This window comes from Cetorhinus maximus, chromosome 10 (assembly GCF_964194155.1).
Source record: "Cetorhinus maximus chromosome 10, sCetMax3.hap1.1, whole genome shotgun sequence".
NCBI classification, from domain to species: domain Eukaryota; kingdom Metazoa; phylum Chordata; class Chondrichthyes; order Lamniformes; family Cetorhinidae; genus Cetorhinus; species Cetorhinus maximus.
In genome coordinates, this window is record NC_135888.1 from 101,631,133 (window position 1) to 101,648,364 (window position 17,232).

At 42.0% G+C, this 17,232-nt stretch overlaps 1 long non-coding RNA gene across 2 annotated transcripts in view; it reads left to right on the top strand.

Moving 5' to 3' along the window:
- Positions 1-12,223: 12,223 nt before the first annotated feature.
- Positions 12,224-17,232, top strand: part of LOC144685891 (uncharacterized) — a 32,411-nt gene continuing 27,402 nt past the window's right edge. For both annotated transcript variants that reach the window (XR_013577806.1, XR_013577807.1), the window contains exon 1: positions 12,224-12,275. This is a non-coding gene — a long non-coding RNA (uncharacterized LOC144685891). The remainder of the gene's footprint in view (positions 12,276-17,232) is intronic.

Here is a 17,232-nt window from a genome sequence, read left to right on the forward strand (position 1 = left end):
GTAAAATTGTAATCTTACGTTTGTAATCCGCTTATTTTTCTGATGGCATCTGACTTTACTGTTGAAATTTAATATCCGAAATCATCTATTCGATGTGAGCAATTGATTCTTTTTCTACATTTCTAATGTAGAGTTTAAAGTAACCTTGTGCTGTGGAGTATTGGAAATCGCCCAACCATTTTTTTCCCGAATTCATAGCTCCTATCAACAAAATCTCCGCAAAACCTAAAACAGCGTGATAGTGTTCAGCAATATTACGTTTGAAGGTTTAGATAAATCATTAAATGTATTGGACAAAAAATATTTTAAATATACACGTGTTACATCATAAGTAAGGCTACGAGGAGCAAGTTTCCAAGTTTGTAAAAACACTACAAATTATTGATTTTCCTTTTGTGACACTTAGTAGGCTGTATGAATGTTGACCTAAAAATCACATTTAGGATTTAAAAAATGATTAATGCAGGAATTCGGTGTCACCTCAAAGAGGTTAACCTTTTCTACACATTTCAGGGACTCGTTGCGTTACTTTTCTCAGAAAGCACTCATAGAGTGACTGAACGAGAACGGTTGATTCAGAAATTCTCCAATCAAATCGCTCTATAACATGTGTAGTCATGAAAATAGATCAATAAAAGGAAGCAAGTAGCCCATAGTGCATGCTTTTTTATTTGTTTTGCATAGTTTTGACTGGTGAACTCAACTTTTTTTGAAATAATCATACTATCGCGGGGTTAATTCTGGAAACACTGAATCAGGCAAATCCAATTTCAATGCTGTTTATACGTCAATTAAAACATAAGAATCGAGAACGAATGCTCATTTAAAAAACTAATTTCCTGGGAATATATCAATGTATGGCGATCTTGCTTTTCTTTTTTTGTCTCCCTACTTGCTGTGGCTTTTCTTAGAATTGAGTTTTCTGCTCATTCCAGGTCTCTGATTGGGCTCTTTGCTTTTGGCCCAGTGGCTACATGACGTTGTCGAGATTGGCGACGCGAAGTCTGTGATTCAAAGTCCGTGCGATCTTCTTCCCACATCGCCGCAAAACGATACAAAATCTGGAGTTTGCACAGGAAATTTCAAGGTGATTCAGTCGTAATTTAAAGTCGCTCGTTAATGTAACTTTTAAAACGTTAAATTTATGCAAGCGCGGAAAAGAAGCTATTTTACGCACAACTTATAGAAGGGATCTAAATATGATTGGTAAGAGGCACTACACAGGAGTTTTCGTAAATAGAATTAACCACTCGATAATCCATATCGTTTAAGATTTGTTTTTAGGGAGTTTCTTTATCTGCACACTGTTCGCATTTAGTTTTTTTTAGTTCCAATGCAGATATATCAATGTGTTTACTTTAAAAAAATGAATATCCATTATTTAATATGTTTTGTATGTTAAATACGTTGGTATATAACTGAACTACCTTGAACAATTAATATTAAATATTGTTGCATTTTTCGTGTTTTTTTTTGTGAGCACATTTGGATATTGCAGTAAGACTTGAATTAACACATTTTGAAGGGGTGAGGCTATCTCAGAGTTGGACATTTCTGATCTCACATGCTGCCTGGTTTACATCAGAGAGATCATGGCGGTAAATTTCCTCGGGTCTTTTCAATCCAGCAGCCCCAGCATCATTACCCGGATTGAAATACAATGCTGTGGTCTTCGCCTGTCACTGTCATAATAAGAGGATCCGCTGGTTCGAACAGGGATTTTTATTTCCTGAGAAAGTAATGCGGTATTGCAACTCTGCCCTTGTAACTGTGTTAACTCCCTTATGTCTTGTTTCAAATGAAATACCACCTGGAGCAGTGCTTCTCAAACTTTTTCCTGGTGTGACCCATTTTAATACCTCAGACTTCGTGAGACCCCCGGGCTGTTGAGCAAGGGAGAGGAGGAGTTGAGTATACCCCATCTCCCCCTCCTTCACCTCCCTATCTCTCTTGTTGGGGGGGGGGGGGGGGTTAGTTAATGAAAAGGCAAAGCTTCTCCAAAGAAAAACAAACAACTAAGTATTCACAAGGTGTTATAGAGTTGAGTTTCCCAGCAACTTTTCTTGGTGGAAACTTTAACTTTATTTACAAGACAGCAGCAGCGGCTACATGTGTGCATCAAACTCTGTAACTAAAGAACTTTCTCCTGGAAGTTCTCAGCGCTGCTAACTCATTGGTTTACACAGATCATGTGATCTTACAACACAGGACTATTCTTAAAGCTACAGTCCTACATTTATCAAAACTATAATTACTACATTCCTCTCCCTTTAACTTTTCTGTACATTTTGTATTTACAAGGATATTTATCTCATGACATTACAATATTTACACAGGTCATAATTATAAGGTCAGTCTTTCAGGTGGTTTCCTGATGCATGTGGAACATTGTAGCTCCACAACTTCCAATTCTTTGACAGGAACCACGTTCTCTGGAACCACATTAACATCAGGTACCTCATTAGGCACAGGCAGTTCAGTATCTTCCACTCCAACAGAGACATCAGGCACGTCTATCCTTGGTTGAGCAACTTCAACAGGAACCACAGGTTCAGCAATGGTTCCGGGTGAACATCATTTTGTTGCGGTATCGCCCTTCTTCTTAAATGATCCACATGCTTACGGGTAATCCAGCCCTCCACTTCCACATGGTACAACAATGGTCCAGTCACAGAGCTTACTTTACCATGTAACCACTTCGGTCCTCCACCGAAATTCCTTATGTATATTGCTTCTTCAAATTGTTGCTCACGGCTATGCAAATCATGAGTCGCTTTTTAATTCCCTTGAGTTTTCTCCACCTTCCCCATCAAATTGGGAAGTATCAGGCTTAGTCTTGTTCAAAGACGGCGCCTCATCAGTAATTCTGCATCCTTTTCCTATGTGTCTTCTTTCTACCACAAAATTTAGTCTCGGCCTTTTTTTTCACTTCACTGGCCAGACTTCTCTCAAGTGAAATCTCAACTTGTCTTAGTTCAGTAGTCTACTCGCATCTTTGAAAGTTCTATGACTTAGATTTTTCAAAGCCTCTTTAGCTTCATTCAGTAATTCTTCAGCTCTTCTGTCTCCTTCTTGTACCTGTTGGCTTCCTCCTGGAACCTTGAACATTGCTGTGTCTTCTCTGCCAACTGGTTCTTCAGTTTGTTCGGAGTGATGTTAAATTCTTCCTGTTTCTCTTTGTAATTTTCCAGAGGTACAAACTTTGACCTGAGGGATCCTTGTAGTGTGTGAAGGTCTTTTGACAGGTTTTCCTTTTCTTTGCGTAGCTCACTGGCTTCATCTTGAATTCTGTAATTCAGCAGTCTCCTTGAGTTTCTTCTGCTGTTCTTACATGTCGTTGTTCAAGACATTCTTCATTTCTGAATGGCTACACACTCCTTTTTCATCTAGTTGTTGTCCTTAGACTCTCCAGGCTCTTTCGGAAGTACCTTGCCTTGTTCCTTTTCCAACTCAGGAACTCTTCCTGCTTCCTTTTGAAATCTCACTGGTCAATCAACCAATTTCGACCTCAAAGGCTTGATCCTCTGCCTTCTAATACCATCGCTGGTAGTTGTGCTGTTTGGTGTCTACAATAAACATGTACTCTGGTGATACCTTTTACCTGGATTTCTTCGCCTGTGCATGTTTTCAACTTGGCAAAGGTTTGTTCCAAATGTAATTGTTCTCCTACTGCAGTGGTAGAAATAGAAATAGTATCTACTTCCATTTTTAAGGGTTTATCATTCACTTGCAATGTGATAGTAATTGGCTCTGTCTTCCTATCTTTCATGTTGAATAAGGAATAAATGTCAGAATTGGTTGTTTCTGGCCCTTCCACACTATATACGTCATTGGACTTTATTTGTTGCCTGGAAGCCTGTTTTAATCTCACCTTGCAATGTTTCAATATGTGCCCTCTTTTGTGACAAAAATAACACTCCACCTTTTAAATTGCCAATCGTTAGGAGTATGATTATTTCCACGTTGATAAAAGTTTGTTTTCCAATTTGCTGCTAAGCTGTTTCCTCTAAATTTTTGGTTAGTGGAGGCTATTTCCCACTTTGCGGCAGAGTCCCGGCCTTTTGTGTCACTTTTGGCTGACTGTTCCTGCCCATTTTGCGCACCTTGAATCGCTTGTAAATCCCTTACAGTACTTTGCATCGCAAGCACTATTTCTAATGCTTTCTTAAAATCCAGATCCATTTCAGTCAGCAATCTTTGCTAAATAGCATCCTCTTGTACACCACAGACCGAACAATCCCTGAGTATATCATTCAGGGTTTCACCGAAATCACAATATTCCATTAGCTGTTTTAATTTTGCCATGTAGGTAGCATTGGTCTCCCCCGGGGCTGTATTCCGTGAATTGAACCTGAACCTCTGTATTGTGACTGAGGGCCTGGGTTGAAAATGTTGTTTTCAATGAGGTCTACAAATTCACTGAAGGTCTTTGAATCTGGGGCACTGGAGTCTGTCAAGCTTTGAATTAAACTGTAGGTTTTGCTCCCACAAATACTCAGGAGAATCGCTTTCCTCTTTTCCTCCCCCATGATTTTGTTGGCTTGACAGTAGAACGCAAGACGTTCTATATATTGAGACCAGTCATCTGTGGCTGGTTCAAAGGGATCGATTCTGCCAAATTGTGGCATCTCGGATGATTATATCTTCCTTTATTTTTAACTATCTTAGATACTCACAATCGCTGGGCGGGGGACAGCACCGGATCTGATTTATCCTCGTTGCCAGTTTGTTATAGTGTTGATTTTCCAGGCAACTTTTCTTGGTGAAAACTTTGAACGTTACAAGACAGCAGCAGCAGCTACATGCGAGCATCAAAGTCTATAACTAAAGAAGAACTTCCTTCTAGAGGTTCCCTGCATTGCTAACTCCAGGTTTACACAGATCATGTGATCTTACAACACGGATAGAGCTACAGTCCTACATTTATCAAAACTATAATTACTACACAGGGTTCTTTCTTCGCAGTAGCAATGGAGCCTCAAAGGGCAGTCCATTTGGCCACGCCCATCAACAAAAGAACGCAAGGATTTAAAGGGGCCTCACAGCTGTCAGAAATCAGTCTGAGCTTCACAGCAGCTATTGTTGCCTCAGAGCTCAGACCCCAAAATCCCATCTTGTGATCCCACTGGGGATCGCGACCCACCATTTGGGAAGCTTCAATTGAGAGCCTGCGTTTTTGCGTTTTTATGGAATAAATAGGTGGTAATTATAAAGGTGGAAATAAATTATTTTGGGGAAGGGAGTCAGGAAAATTATAGTCACCAGATTAGTCTAAGGGTATAGTGGTATTGTCTGGTGGCTGGACTAGAGACCCAGGGTAATGTTTTGGGGACCTGGGTTCAAATCTCACCATGGCAGATGGTGGAAATTGAAATCAATAAAAATCTGGGAATAAAAGTCTAATGATGACCATGAAACCATTATCGATTGTTGTAAAAACCCATCTGGTTCACTAATATCCTTCAGGGAGGGTCTGGCTGACATGTGACTCCAGACCCACAGCAATGTAGTTGACTCTTAAGTACCCTCTGAAATGGCTTAGCAAGCCACTCAGTTGTATCAAAGTCTCAAAAAAGGAATGGAACTGGACAGAACACCCAGCATCGACCGAGGCACCAGAAACAACAATGGCAAACTCAGCCCTGTCGACCCTGCAAAGTCCTCCTTATTAACATCTGGGGTCTAGTGCCAAAATTGGGAGAGCTATCTCACAGGGGACGCCCTCACAGAATCATATCTGACAGATAATGTCCCAGACATCACCATCACCATCCCTGGGTATGTCCTGTCCCACCAGCAGGACAGACCCAGCAGAGGTGGCAGCACAGTGGGACACAGTTGGGAGGGAATTGCCCTGAGAGTCCTCAATATCGACCACGAAGCCCATGAAGTCTCATGGCATCAGGTCAAACATGGGCAAGGAAACCTTCTGCTGGTTACCACGTACTGTCCTCCCTCAGCTGATGAATCAGTGCTCCTCCATATTGAATATGACTTGGAGGAAGCACTGAAGGTGGCAAGGGCGCAGAATGTACGCTGGGTGGGGGACTTCAATGTCCATCACTAAGAGTGGCTCAGTAGCACCACTACTGACCAAGCTGGCTGAGTCCTAAATGACATAGCTGCTAGCTGGGTCTGGAACAGGTGGCGAGGGAACCAACAAAGTGGGGGGGGGAAGCAAATTTGACCTCATCCTCATCAACCTGCCTGCCACATATGCATCTGTCCATGATAGTATCGGTAGGAGTGACCACTGCACAGTCCTCGTGGAGACAAAGTCCCATCTTCACACTGAGGATACCCTCCATCATGTTGTGTGACACTGCCGCCATGCTAAATGGGATAGATTTTGAACAAATCTAGCAACTCAAGACTGGGCAGCCATGAGGTGCTGTTGGCCATCAGCAGCAGCAGCAGAATTGTACTAGAACACAATCTGTAACCTCATGGTCCATCATATCCCCACTTTACCATTACCATCAAGCCAGGGGATCAACCCTGGTTCAATGAAGAGTGCAGGAGCAGCACCAGGCATACTTAAAAATGAGGTGTCAACCTGATGAAGCTATTATACAGGACTACTTGCATGCTAAACAGCACAAGCAGCAAGTGATAGACAGAGCTAAGCGATCCCATGACCAACAGTCAGATCTAAGCTCTGCAGTCCTTTCACATCCAGTCATGAATGGTGGTGGACAATTAAACAACTCACTGGAGGAGGAGGCTCCACAAATATCCCCATCCAATGATAGGGAAGCCCAGCACATCAGTGCAAAAGAAAGGGCTGAAGCATTTGCTACAATCTTCAGCCAGAAGTGCTGGGTGGATGATCCATCTCGGCCAAATCTGGAGGTCCCCAGCATCACAGATGCAAGTCTTCAGCCAATCCGATTCACTCCACGTCATATCAAGAAGCAGCTGAAGGCACTGGATACTGCAAAGGCTATGGGCCCTGACAACATTCTGGCAATAGTACTGAAGACTTGTGCTCCAGAACTGGCCTTGGCCCTAGCCAAGCTGTTCCAGTACAGCTACAACACTGGCATCTACCCGGCTATGTGGAAAATTGCCCAGGTATGTCCTGTACACAAAAAGCAGGACAAATCCAACCCGGCAATTACTGCCCCATCAGTCTACTCTCGACCATTAGTAAAGTGATGGAAGGGGTCATCAACAGTGCTATCAAGCGGCACTTGCTTAGCAATAACCTGCTCATTGACACCCAGTTTGAGTTCAGCCAGAGCCACTCAGTTCCTGACCTCATTACAGTCTTGGTTCGAACATGGACAAAAGGGCTGAACTCCAGAAGTGAGGTGAGAGTGACTGCTCTTGACGTCAAGACCACATTTGACCAAGTGTGGCATCAAGGAGCCTGAGCAAAAGTGGAGTCAATGGGAATCAGGGGGAAAACTCTTCACTGGTTAGAGTCGTAACTAACACAAAGGAAGATGGTTGTGGTTGTTGGAGGTCGGTCATCTTAATTCCAGGACATCACTGCAGGAGTTCCTCAGAGTAGTGTCCTCGGCCCAACCATCTTCAGCTGCTGCATCAATGACCTTCCTTCCATCATAAGGTCAGAAGTGGGAATGTTCGCTGATGATTGCACAATGTTCAGCACCATTCGTGACTCCTCAGATACTGAAGCAGTCCATGTCCAAACGCAGGAAGACCTGGACAATATCCAGGCTTGGGCTGACAAGTGGCAAGTAACATTCGTGCCACACAAGTGTCAGGCAATGACCACCTTCAACAAGAGAGAATCTAACTATCGCCCCTTGATGTTCAATGGTATTGCCATCACTGAATCCCTCACTATCAAAATCCTGGGGGTTACCATTGACCAGAACTGAACTGAACGTGCCATATAAATACTGTGGCTACAAGAGCAGGTCAGAGGCTAGGAATCGTGCAAAGAGTAACTCACCTCCTGACTCCCCAAAGCCTGTCCACCATCCACAAGGCACAAGTCAAGAGTGAGATGGAATACTCCCCACTTGCCTGGATGAGTGCAGCTCCCACAACACTCAAGAAGCTTGACACCATCCAGGGCAAAGCAACCCGTTTGATTGGCGCCACATCCACAAACATTCACTCCCTTCACCACTAATGCACAGTAGCAGCAGTGTGTACCATCTACAAGATGCACTGCAGGATTTCACCAAGGCTCTTTCGACAGCACCTTCCAAACCCACAACCACTACCATCTAGAAGGACAAGGGCAGCAGATAGATGGGAACACCACCAACTGGAAGTTCCCCTCCAAGTCACTCACCATCCTGACTTGGAAATATATCGCCGTTCCTTCACTGTCACTGGGTCAAAATCCTGGAACTCCCTTCCTAACAGCATTGTGAGTGTACCTCATGGACTGCAGTGGTTCAAGAAGGCAGCTCACTACCACCTTCTCAAGGGCAACTCGGGATGGGCAATAAAATGCTGGCCCAGCCAGTGAAGCCCACATCCCGAAAATGAATTTTTAAAAACCCAGAGAAATGGCACTGAGTAAATTGTTGGAGCTCCAGGCTGCCCAGGTCCTGATGGACTTCATCCTCAGGTCTTGAAAGAAATGTCTAGTTAGATAGTTGATGCATTGGTTTTGATTTTCCAAAACTCCCTAGGTTCCGGGATGGTCCCTTAGATTGGAGATAGAAAATATAACTCCATTATTGAAAAAGGGAGGGAGACAGAAAGTGGGAACTTACAGACCAGTTAGCTTAACATATGTTGTAGGGAAAAGGTTAGAAGCTATTATTAAAGAAGTTATAGCAGGGCACTTGGATAAGCTCAAGGTCATCAGGCAGAATCAGCATGGTTTTGTGAAAGGGAAATCATGTTTAACCAATTTATTGGAGTTATTTGAGGAAGTAACATGTGCTGTGGATAAAGGGGAACTGGCGGATGTACTGTACTTAGATTTCCAGAAGATATTTGACAAGGTGCCACATCAAAGGTTATTACGGAAAATAAACACTCATGGTATAGGGGATAACATATTGGCATGGATAGAAGATTGGCTGGCTAACAGGAAGCAGAGAGTAGGCATCAATGGGTCCTTTTCAGGTTGGCAAGATGTCATGAGTGGTGTGCCACAGGGATCAGTGCTGGGACCTCAACTGTTTACAATTTATATAAATGACTTGGATGAAGCGGTGGTTGCCAAATTTACTGATGACACAAAGATAGGTAGGAAAGTAAGTTGTGAAGAGGACATAAGGATATAGACAGGTTAAATGAGTGGACAAAGACTGGCAAATGGAGTATAATGTGGGAAAATGTGAAATTGTCCTTTTGGCAGGAAAAATAAAAGAGAAGCATATCATCTAAATGGTGAGAGATTGCAGAGCTCTGAGGTGCAGAGGGATCTGGGTCTCCTAATACATGAATCACTAAAGGCTAGTAAGCAAGTACAGGAAGTAATTAGGAAAGCTAATAGAATTTTATCATTTATTGCGAGGGGCATTGAATACAAAAGTAGGGAGGTTATGCTTCAGTTGTACAGGGCACTAGTGAAGCCACATTTTGAGTACTTTGTACAGTATTGGTCACCTTATTTAAGGAAGGATGTAAACATGTTGGAAGCAGTTCAGAGAAGGTTTACCAGGATAATACCTGGAATGGGTGGGTTGCCTTATGAGGAAAGATTGGACAGACTAGGCTTGTATCTGCTGGAGTTTAGAAGAGTAAAAGGCGACTTGATTGAAACATATAAGACCCTGAGGGGTCTTGACAGGATGGATGTGGTGAGGATGTTTCCTCTTGTGGAAGAATCTAGAACTCGGGGTCACTGGTTAAAAATAGGGGGTCGCCCATTTAAAACAGATGAGGCGAAATTTTTTCACTCAAGAGGGTCGTGAGTCTTTGGAACTCTGTTCCTGAAAAGGTGGTGGAAGCAGTGACTTTGAATATTTTTAAGGCAGATTCTTGATAAACAAGGGGGTGATAGGTTATTGGCGGTAGGTGGGATGCAGATTTCAGGTTACTGTCAGATCAGCCACGATCGTATTAAATGGCGGAGCAGGCTCGAGGGGCTGAATGGCCTACTCCTGCTTCTTGTTCATATGTATGTTCGTACGTAAATGGCGAAAACACTAATGACGAACATACTTTACAATGGGAGTCAATTAGATAAGTTCCAGCCATCCTAAAATTTGAACATGTATAAAGGATCAAAGGTAAGAAAATATATAGTTTTAATAAATTTAAGAGAAATTTACTGGAGAAATTGTTTAAAAAAAAATAAAACAAGAACAAGGTCAAATTTGTCACACTTACAGAATAGAACTTGAGCGTGGAGATGGAGGGAGTGGGTGAAGTGGCTGATGTAGATGCGGATAAAAAAAACAATGTTATTTTTGACTGCTTCGCCTTTTCCTTTTCAATTTTGTAAAGTTCTTGGTAAGATGCAATAGCAATGTCAGGCAGTTCTTTCCACGTTTGTATCATAGTCTGTTATCTGTTTCTTTTTTTCAAATCTTCTGCTGATCCTATAAGGTCTGCCATCATCTTGGGTGTAAAATGAACCTTCTTAGGCTCTTTTTCCTGCTCTTGTTTAAATGAATTTATTTTTATCAGTTCCATCAATTCTTTTGTAGAGAGCTCCTCTTGATGAGACTGAAGCAATTCCTCTACTTCATCTGTGGCCAGGTCTTCAAATCCCTCCCTTCCAACTGTTTTGCCAACTCAACAATCTTGGTTACCTCAGCATCCACATTGGGAACCCTGTGAAATCATTCACAGCATCAGGCCAAACTTTCTTCCAGCAGGCATGGCTGATTCTCTAACCTCATCCCATGAGTTCTTATTTATTCCTATTGCTGTGAGGATATTGAATTTCTTCCAGCAATCACAGACTGTGGTCGTAGGGTTTGCTTCCATAAGGTTGAGAATGTGGCTGAATCTATTTATGGGTTTCGTCAGCTTTGAAGCATGCAATAACCCCTCCTGGTCCATTGGTTGGATAAATGAGGTCATATTTAGGGGTAAAAACAAAATGGCAGTGTCTGGATGGCTATATGCACAAGAGTGTGGATGTCCAAGTGCACTATCAAGGATAAGTAGGCCCTTGAAGGACAAGGTCTTTTCCCTCAGATAAGTGCTGACCTCATGTCGAAAGCAATTCTCAAACCAGTCTTCGAATACTGCTGCAGTAATTCAGGCATTGCTGTTAGCCTTCCAAAAAACTAGTAGATGAGATTTATTTTTCCCTTTAAGAGCTCGAGGGTTTTTCTAACCTATAAGCAAGCATTGGTTTACACTTAAAACCAGCCACATTAGCACATATTAAGAGCATTAGCCTGTCCTTTTCAGCTTTAAAACCAGATGCTGTTCTTTCTTCTTTGGATATGCCAGTCCTATTTGGCATTTTCTTCCAGAACTGGCCAGTTTTGTCTGTGTTAAAGACCTGTTCTGCCTGGTACCCTCTCTCCTCAATGTATTCCTGCAGAGCCTTGGAAAACTCTCCTGCCATTGCATGGTCAGCTGATGCAGCCTCCCCCACCTTCTTCACATTATGCAGACCAACACTTTTCAAAGTGATAAAACCATCCTGTGCTGGCCAAAAATCCACTGGAAGGCAAAGGAGAGGCCCCTTCTGTGCCACCTTCATCGTCACTATTATCACCAGTAGCACCAGCTCTACCCTTTTTGCTACTTTTTATGCGTTGGTACAATTCAAGTCCCTCATTTCTAATGATTGGACCATTAACTGGGATCCTCCTTTGTTGCTGGTTCTCTATTCACACGTTTGGTAATTCTCCATTTCTTCCAAGTGTGGATCTCTCCTGCTCAGAAAAGTTAACCTGGCAGGACAACTACCAGAAACACTAACCCTTATTTTATCTTCAGACTACCTAATATACCTATTTGTAGATTCATTGACACTGTATTTCATGGCCAGCATGGTAGCACCAGCAACATTTTTCAGTCTATCTATATGGGCAAATGTCATCTCTTGTTTAGGATTTTTACGGCTTGGTTCTGACTCACTCATTTTTTACAGTACAGTACTGCCTAGATACTGCACTGTGATCAGGAATTAAATCCCAGTAACAAGGAACACCCAAGTGCAAACAACAGCAGATGACACATGTGCAGTGCTCATCATCTACTACAGGAAATACGTCATGGACACCTTCCTTTTTTTAAAATCTTCATTTAGGTGTTTTTTCTTTCTTTCGGCGTTTTCTAACGTTGGCTTCTAGTTATTTTTAAAACCACGGAGAAGCGAACATTTGGGCCCACAATGGACGATCTGGCGTACAAATACTTTTGCGTGGGTAAGTGAATTCGCAAATGGCAGGATTTTACTGTACTCAGTCAGAAAAGTGGTTTAATTGAGACCAGCCTAGATGTCAAATGGGCATTTTCTCAGGAAACTAAAAGTAATGTGTCTAAGAAATTGTAGTTTGACGCATTTGTATAAACTAAAGCATTTCGACTAGGTCTCCTCAGAGCAAAGAAGGCTAAAAGGGCATTTGATAGTAGTGTTTAAAATCTATGAAGGGTTTAGATAGGGTAAATGAAGAGAAAACTGTTTGCAATGGCTGAAAGATTGATACCTGGTTTTTTTGTCAATTCTGTTAAAGCTGAGATGACGTGAGGAAAAAATTTACAGGAGGAGTTAGGATTTGGATTGCTCTACCTGATAGGGTAATGAAAACGGATTAAATAGAAGCCTTCATAAGGGAATTGGATAAATACTTGAAGGAGGAAAAAATTGCAGGAATATGGGGAAAAAGCCAAAGAGTGGGACTAGCTGGATTGTTCTTCAAAAGAGCTAGTGGGCTGAATGGTCTCTTCGAGTCCAGGTTATGATGCAATGAAAAAAAACTTCCATTTTAAACAAAGGTTTAACATTATACAGTTCTTTAAAAGCTACAACAGACCCGCGTGGCATGTCAAACACTAATGTAGCAGAAACTGCAAATTCCTTCACGGACGGAAATATAAAGTAAAATGCTTTAGCAAAATTAATATAAATTTATGCTTCCCTACAAAATTTTTGTGGACAGAGATTAAGTACAACAACTCCTTACCTAAAATATTAAAGTTTATCATGCAGGGTATTAGAATATGAACCAAGACATAGAAAACATTATCAAATGTGTATATGTATTTTGTATGTTTTACAGCACAAAATCAATGCAATTGCTTTATTTTTATACAGACAAATCAATGGCAACATTTTCAAAGTGAATGTTTCACTTGCCACACTTAGTTGGCTGCAGTGGACTGGGAAAGGAGTTTAGCAGAAAAGACGGTTGATGATCAATGGCAGACGTTTAAGAAAATAGTTCATGACTCACAACAAAGATATATCCCAGTGAGGAAGAAGGATTGTAGGAAGGGGATAAACCAACCATGGTTAACCAAGGAAGTTAAGGACAGTATCAAATTGAAAGAAAAAACATAGAATGTGGCAAAGATTAGTGGTAAGCCAGAGGATTGGGAAAGTTTTAAAAACCAACAGTAGATGACCAAAAAAATAATAAAGAGGGAGAAAATAAACTTTGAGGGTAAACCAGCAAGTAATATAAAAACAGACAGTAAGAGCTTCTTTAGATATATAAGAGAGAAGCAAAAGTCAATATAAGCCCCTTAGAGAATGAAGCTGGGGAAATAATAATGGGGAACCAGGAAATGGCAGAGGAGTTGAATAAATACTTTGCATCAGTCTTCGCGGTAGAAGGCACTAATAGCATACCAAAAATACTAAATAATCAAGGGGCAAAAGTGGGGGAGGAAATAAATGCAATAGCTATCACTAGAGAAAAAGTACGAGGGAAACTAATGGGGCTAAAGGCCGATAAATCACCTGGACCTGATGGGTTGCATCCTAGGATATTAAAGGAGATGGCTGCAGAGATAGTGGATGCACTGGTAATCTTCCAAGAGTCCTTAGATTCTGGAAAAGTCCCAAAGGATTGGAAAACTGCCAGTGTAATACCCTTATTCAAAAAGGGAGACAAAAATCAGGTAACTTGTAGGCCAGTTAGCTTAACATCTGTCATTGGGAAAATGTTGGCGTCTATTAGAAAGGATGTAATAGCAGAGCATTTAGAAATGCATAATCTAATCAAGCAGAGTCAGCATGGCTTCATGAAGGGGAAATCATGCCTGACAAATTTATTAGAATTCTTTGAGGAGGTAACAAGCAGGATAGATAAAGGGGAACCAGTAGATGTAATATATTTGGATTTTCAAAAGGCATTTGATAAGGTGCCATAAGGCTACTTAATAAGATAAGAGCCCATGATGACGGGCTTATTAGCATGGATAAAGGACTGGCTAACTAATAGGAGACAGAGAGTTAGGATAAGGGAGGTATTTTCAGGATGGCAACCTGTAACTAGTGGAGTACCACAGGGATCAGTGCTGGGGCCACAATTAGTTACAATATATATTAATGACTTGGATGAGGGAAATGAATGTACTATCGCCAAGTTTGCGGATGACACAAAAACCGGTGGGAAGGCAAGTGCTGAGGATGACACAAAGAGTCCGCAGAGGGATATAGACAAGTTAAGTGAGTGGGCAAAAATGTGGCAGATGAAATATAATGTGGGAAAGTGTGAGGTTATGCACTTCGGCAGGAAGAATAGAGGAGCTGAATATTATTTAAACGGAGAAAGACTGAAGAAAGCTGCAGCACAGAGGGATTTGGGGGTCCTCATGCATTAATCCAAAAAAGCTATAATACAAGCTCAGCAGGTAAGGCAAATGGAATGTTGGCCTTTATTTCAAAAGAAATGGAGTATAAAAATAGGGAAGTCTTGCTAAAACTATACAAGGCACTAGTTAGACCACAACTAGAATACTGTGAACAGTTTTGGTCCCCTTATCTAAGGAAAGATATTCTGGCATTGGAGGCAGTCCAGAGAAAATTCACTAGGTTGATCCCGGGCATGGAGGGATTTTCTTGAGGAGAGTTTGAGTCGGTTGGAGTTTAGAAGAATGAGAGTCAACCTTATTGAAACATATAAGATTCTTAGGGGGCTTGACAGGCTAGTTGGTGAGAGGTTGTTTCTGCTTGTGGGAATGTCTAGGACCAGAGGGCATAATCTCAGAGTAAGGGGGCGCCCATTAAAAACAGAGATGAGGAGGAATTTCTTCTTCAGAGTGTAGTCAATCTGTGAAATTCTTTACTGCAGAAGGCTGTAGAGGCTGCGTCGTTAAGGATATTCAAGGCTGAGATAGACAGATTTTTAATCAGTAAGAGAATAGAGGGTTATGTGGAAAAGGCAGGAAAGTGGAGTTGAGGATCAGATTAGCCATGATCTCATTGAATGGCAGAGCAGACTCAATGGGCCGAATGGTCTGCTTCTGCTCCTACATCTTATTATGGTCTTATATTTGTACTAAGCAGTCTCTTACAAATAGTAACTTTTACGTATAATAACATTTTTCCTGTCATGCTTTATTTTGATGGCCTTTTTTTACAAAACCCACAAATTGCAGTTACCTCACTGAAACTATAAAGGTATCCTAGTCGATAGGTTTGTCCACATATTTCTATTAGAGTCATAGAGGTCTACAGCATAGAAAAAGGCCCTTCAGCCCATCGATTCTGCGCCAGTCAAACAAGTACCTAACCATTCTAATCCCATTTTCCAGCACTAGGCCCATAGCCTTGTATGCCATGGCATCGCAAGTGCACATCCAAATACTTCTTAAAATGTTGAGGGTTTCTGCCTCTACCACCCTTTCAGGCAATGAGTTCCAGATTCCCAACACCCTCTGGGTGAAAAAATTCTTCCTCACATCCCCACTAAACCTCCTGCCCCTTACCTTAAATCTATGCCCACTGGTTATTGATCCCTCCACCAAGGGGAAAAGTTCCTTCCTGTCTACCCTATCTATGCCCCTCATAATTTTATACACCTCAATCATGTCCCCCCTCAATCTCCTCTGCTCCAGGGAAAATAACCCCAGTCTATCCAATCTCTCTTCATAACAAAAACTCTCCAGCCCAGGCAACATCCTGGTAAATCTCCTCTGCACTCTCTCGAGTGCAATCGCATCCTTCCTATAATGCAGATTCCAGAACTGCACGCAATACTCTAGCTGTGGCCTAACCAGCATTACCTCCCTGCTCTTATATTCAATGCCTCGGCTAATAAAGCCAAGTATCCCATATGCCTTCTTAACCACCGTATCTACCTGTCCCGCTACCTTAAGGGACCGGTGGACATGCACACCAAGGTCCCTCTGATCCTCGGTACTTCCCAGGGTCCTGCATTCATCGTGTATTCCCGTGCCTTGTTTGTCCTGCCCAAGTGCATCACCTCACACTTATCCGGATTAAATTCCATTTGCTACTGATCAGCCAATCTGACCAGCCCGTCTATATCCTCCTGTAATCTAAGGCTATCCTCCTTACTATTTACCACCCCACCAATTTTCGTGTCATCCACGAACTTACTAATCAACCCTCCTACATTCAAGTCTAAATCATTTATATATACCACAAACAGCAAGGGACCCAACACCGATCCCTGTGGAGCCTCACTGGACACAGGCATCTAGTCACAAAAACACCTCTCGACCATCACCCTCTGCTTCCTGCCACTTAGCCAATTCTGGATCCAATTTGCCAAATTGCCTTGAATCCCATGGGCTCTTACCTTCGTTATCAGTCTCCCATGTGGGACCTTATCAAAAGCCTTGCAAAAGCCCAAGTAGACTACGTCAAATGCATTGCCCCCATCTACACACCTGGTCACCTCTTTGAAAAATTCAATCAAATTGGTCAGACATGACCTCTCCTTAACAAAACCATGCTGACTGTCCTTGATTAATCCCTGCCTCTCCAAGTGTAGATTAATTCTGTCCCTCAGAATTGCTTCCAATAGTTTCCCTACCAGTGAGGTTAGATTGACTGGTCTGTAGTTCCCTGGGTTATCCTTTCCTCCCTTCTTGAATAACAGTACCACATTGGCTGTTCTTCAGTCCTCTGGCACCTCTCCTGTGGCCAGTGAGGTATTGAAAATTATTGCTAACGCCCCTGCTATCTCCTCCCTTGCCTCACTCAACAGCTTGGGATATTGTTGGATCATCGTTGCAAAATTTGCAAACAACACCAAATTGGAGGGTGTAGTTAACACAGAAGAGGACTGGCACAAACTACAGGAAGACACCAATAAACTGACAGAGTGGATGAGTAGCTGGCAAATGAATCACAATATAGTTAAGTGTGTGGTAGTACATTTTGATAGTGAGATTTCTAAAGAATAC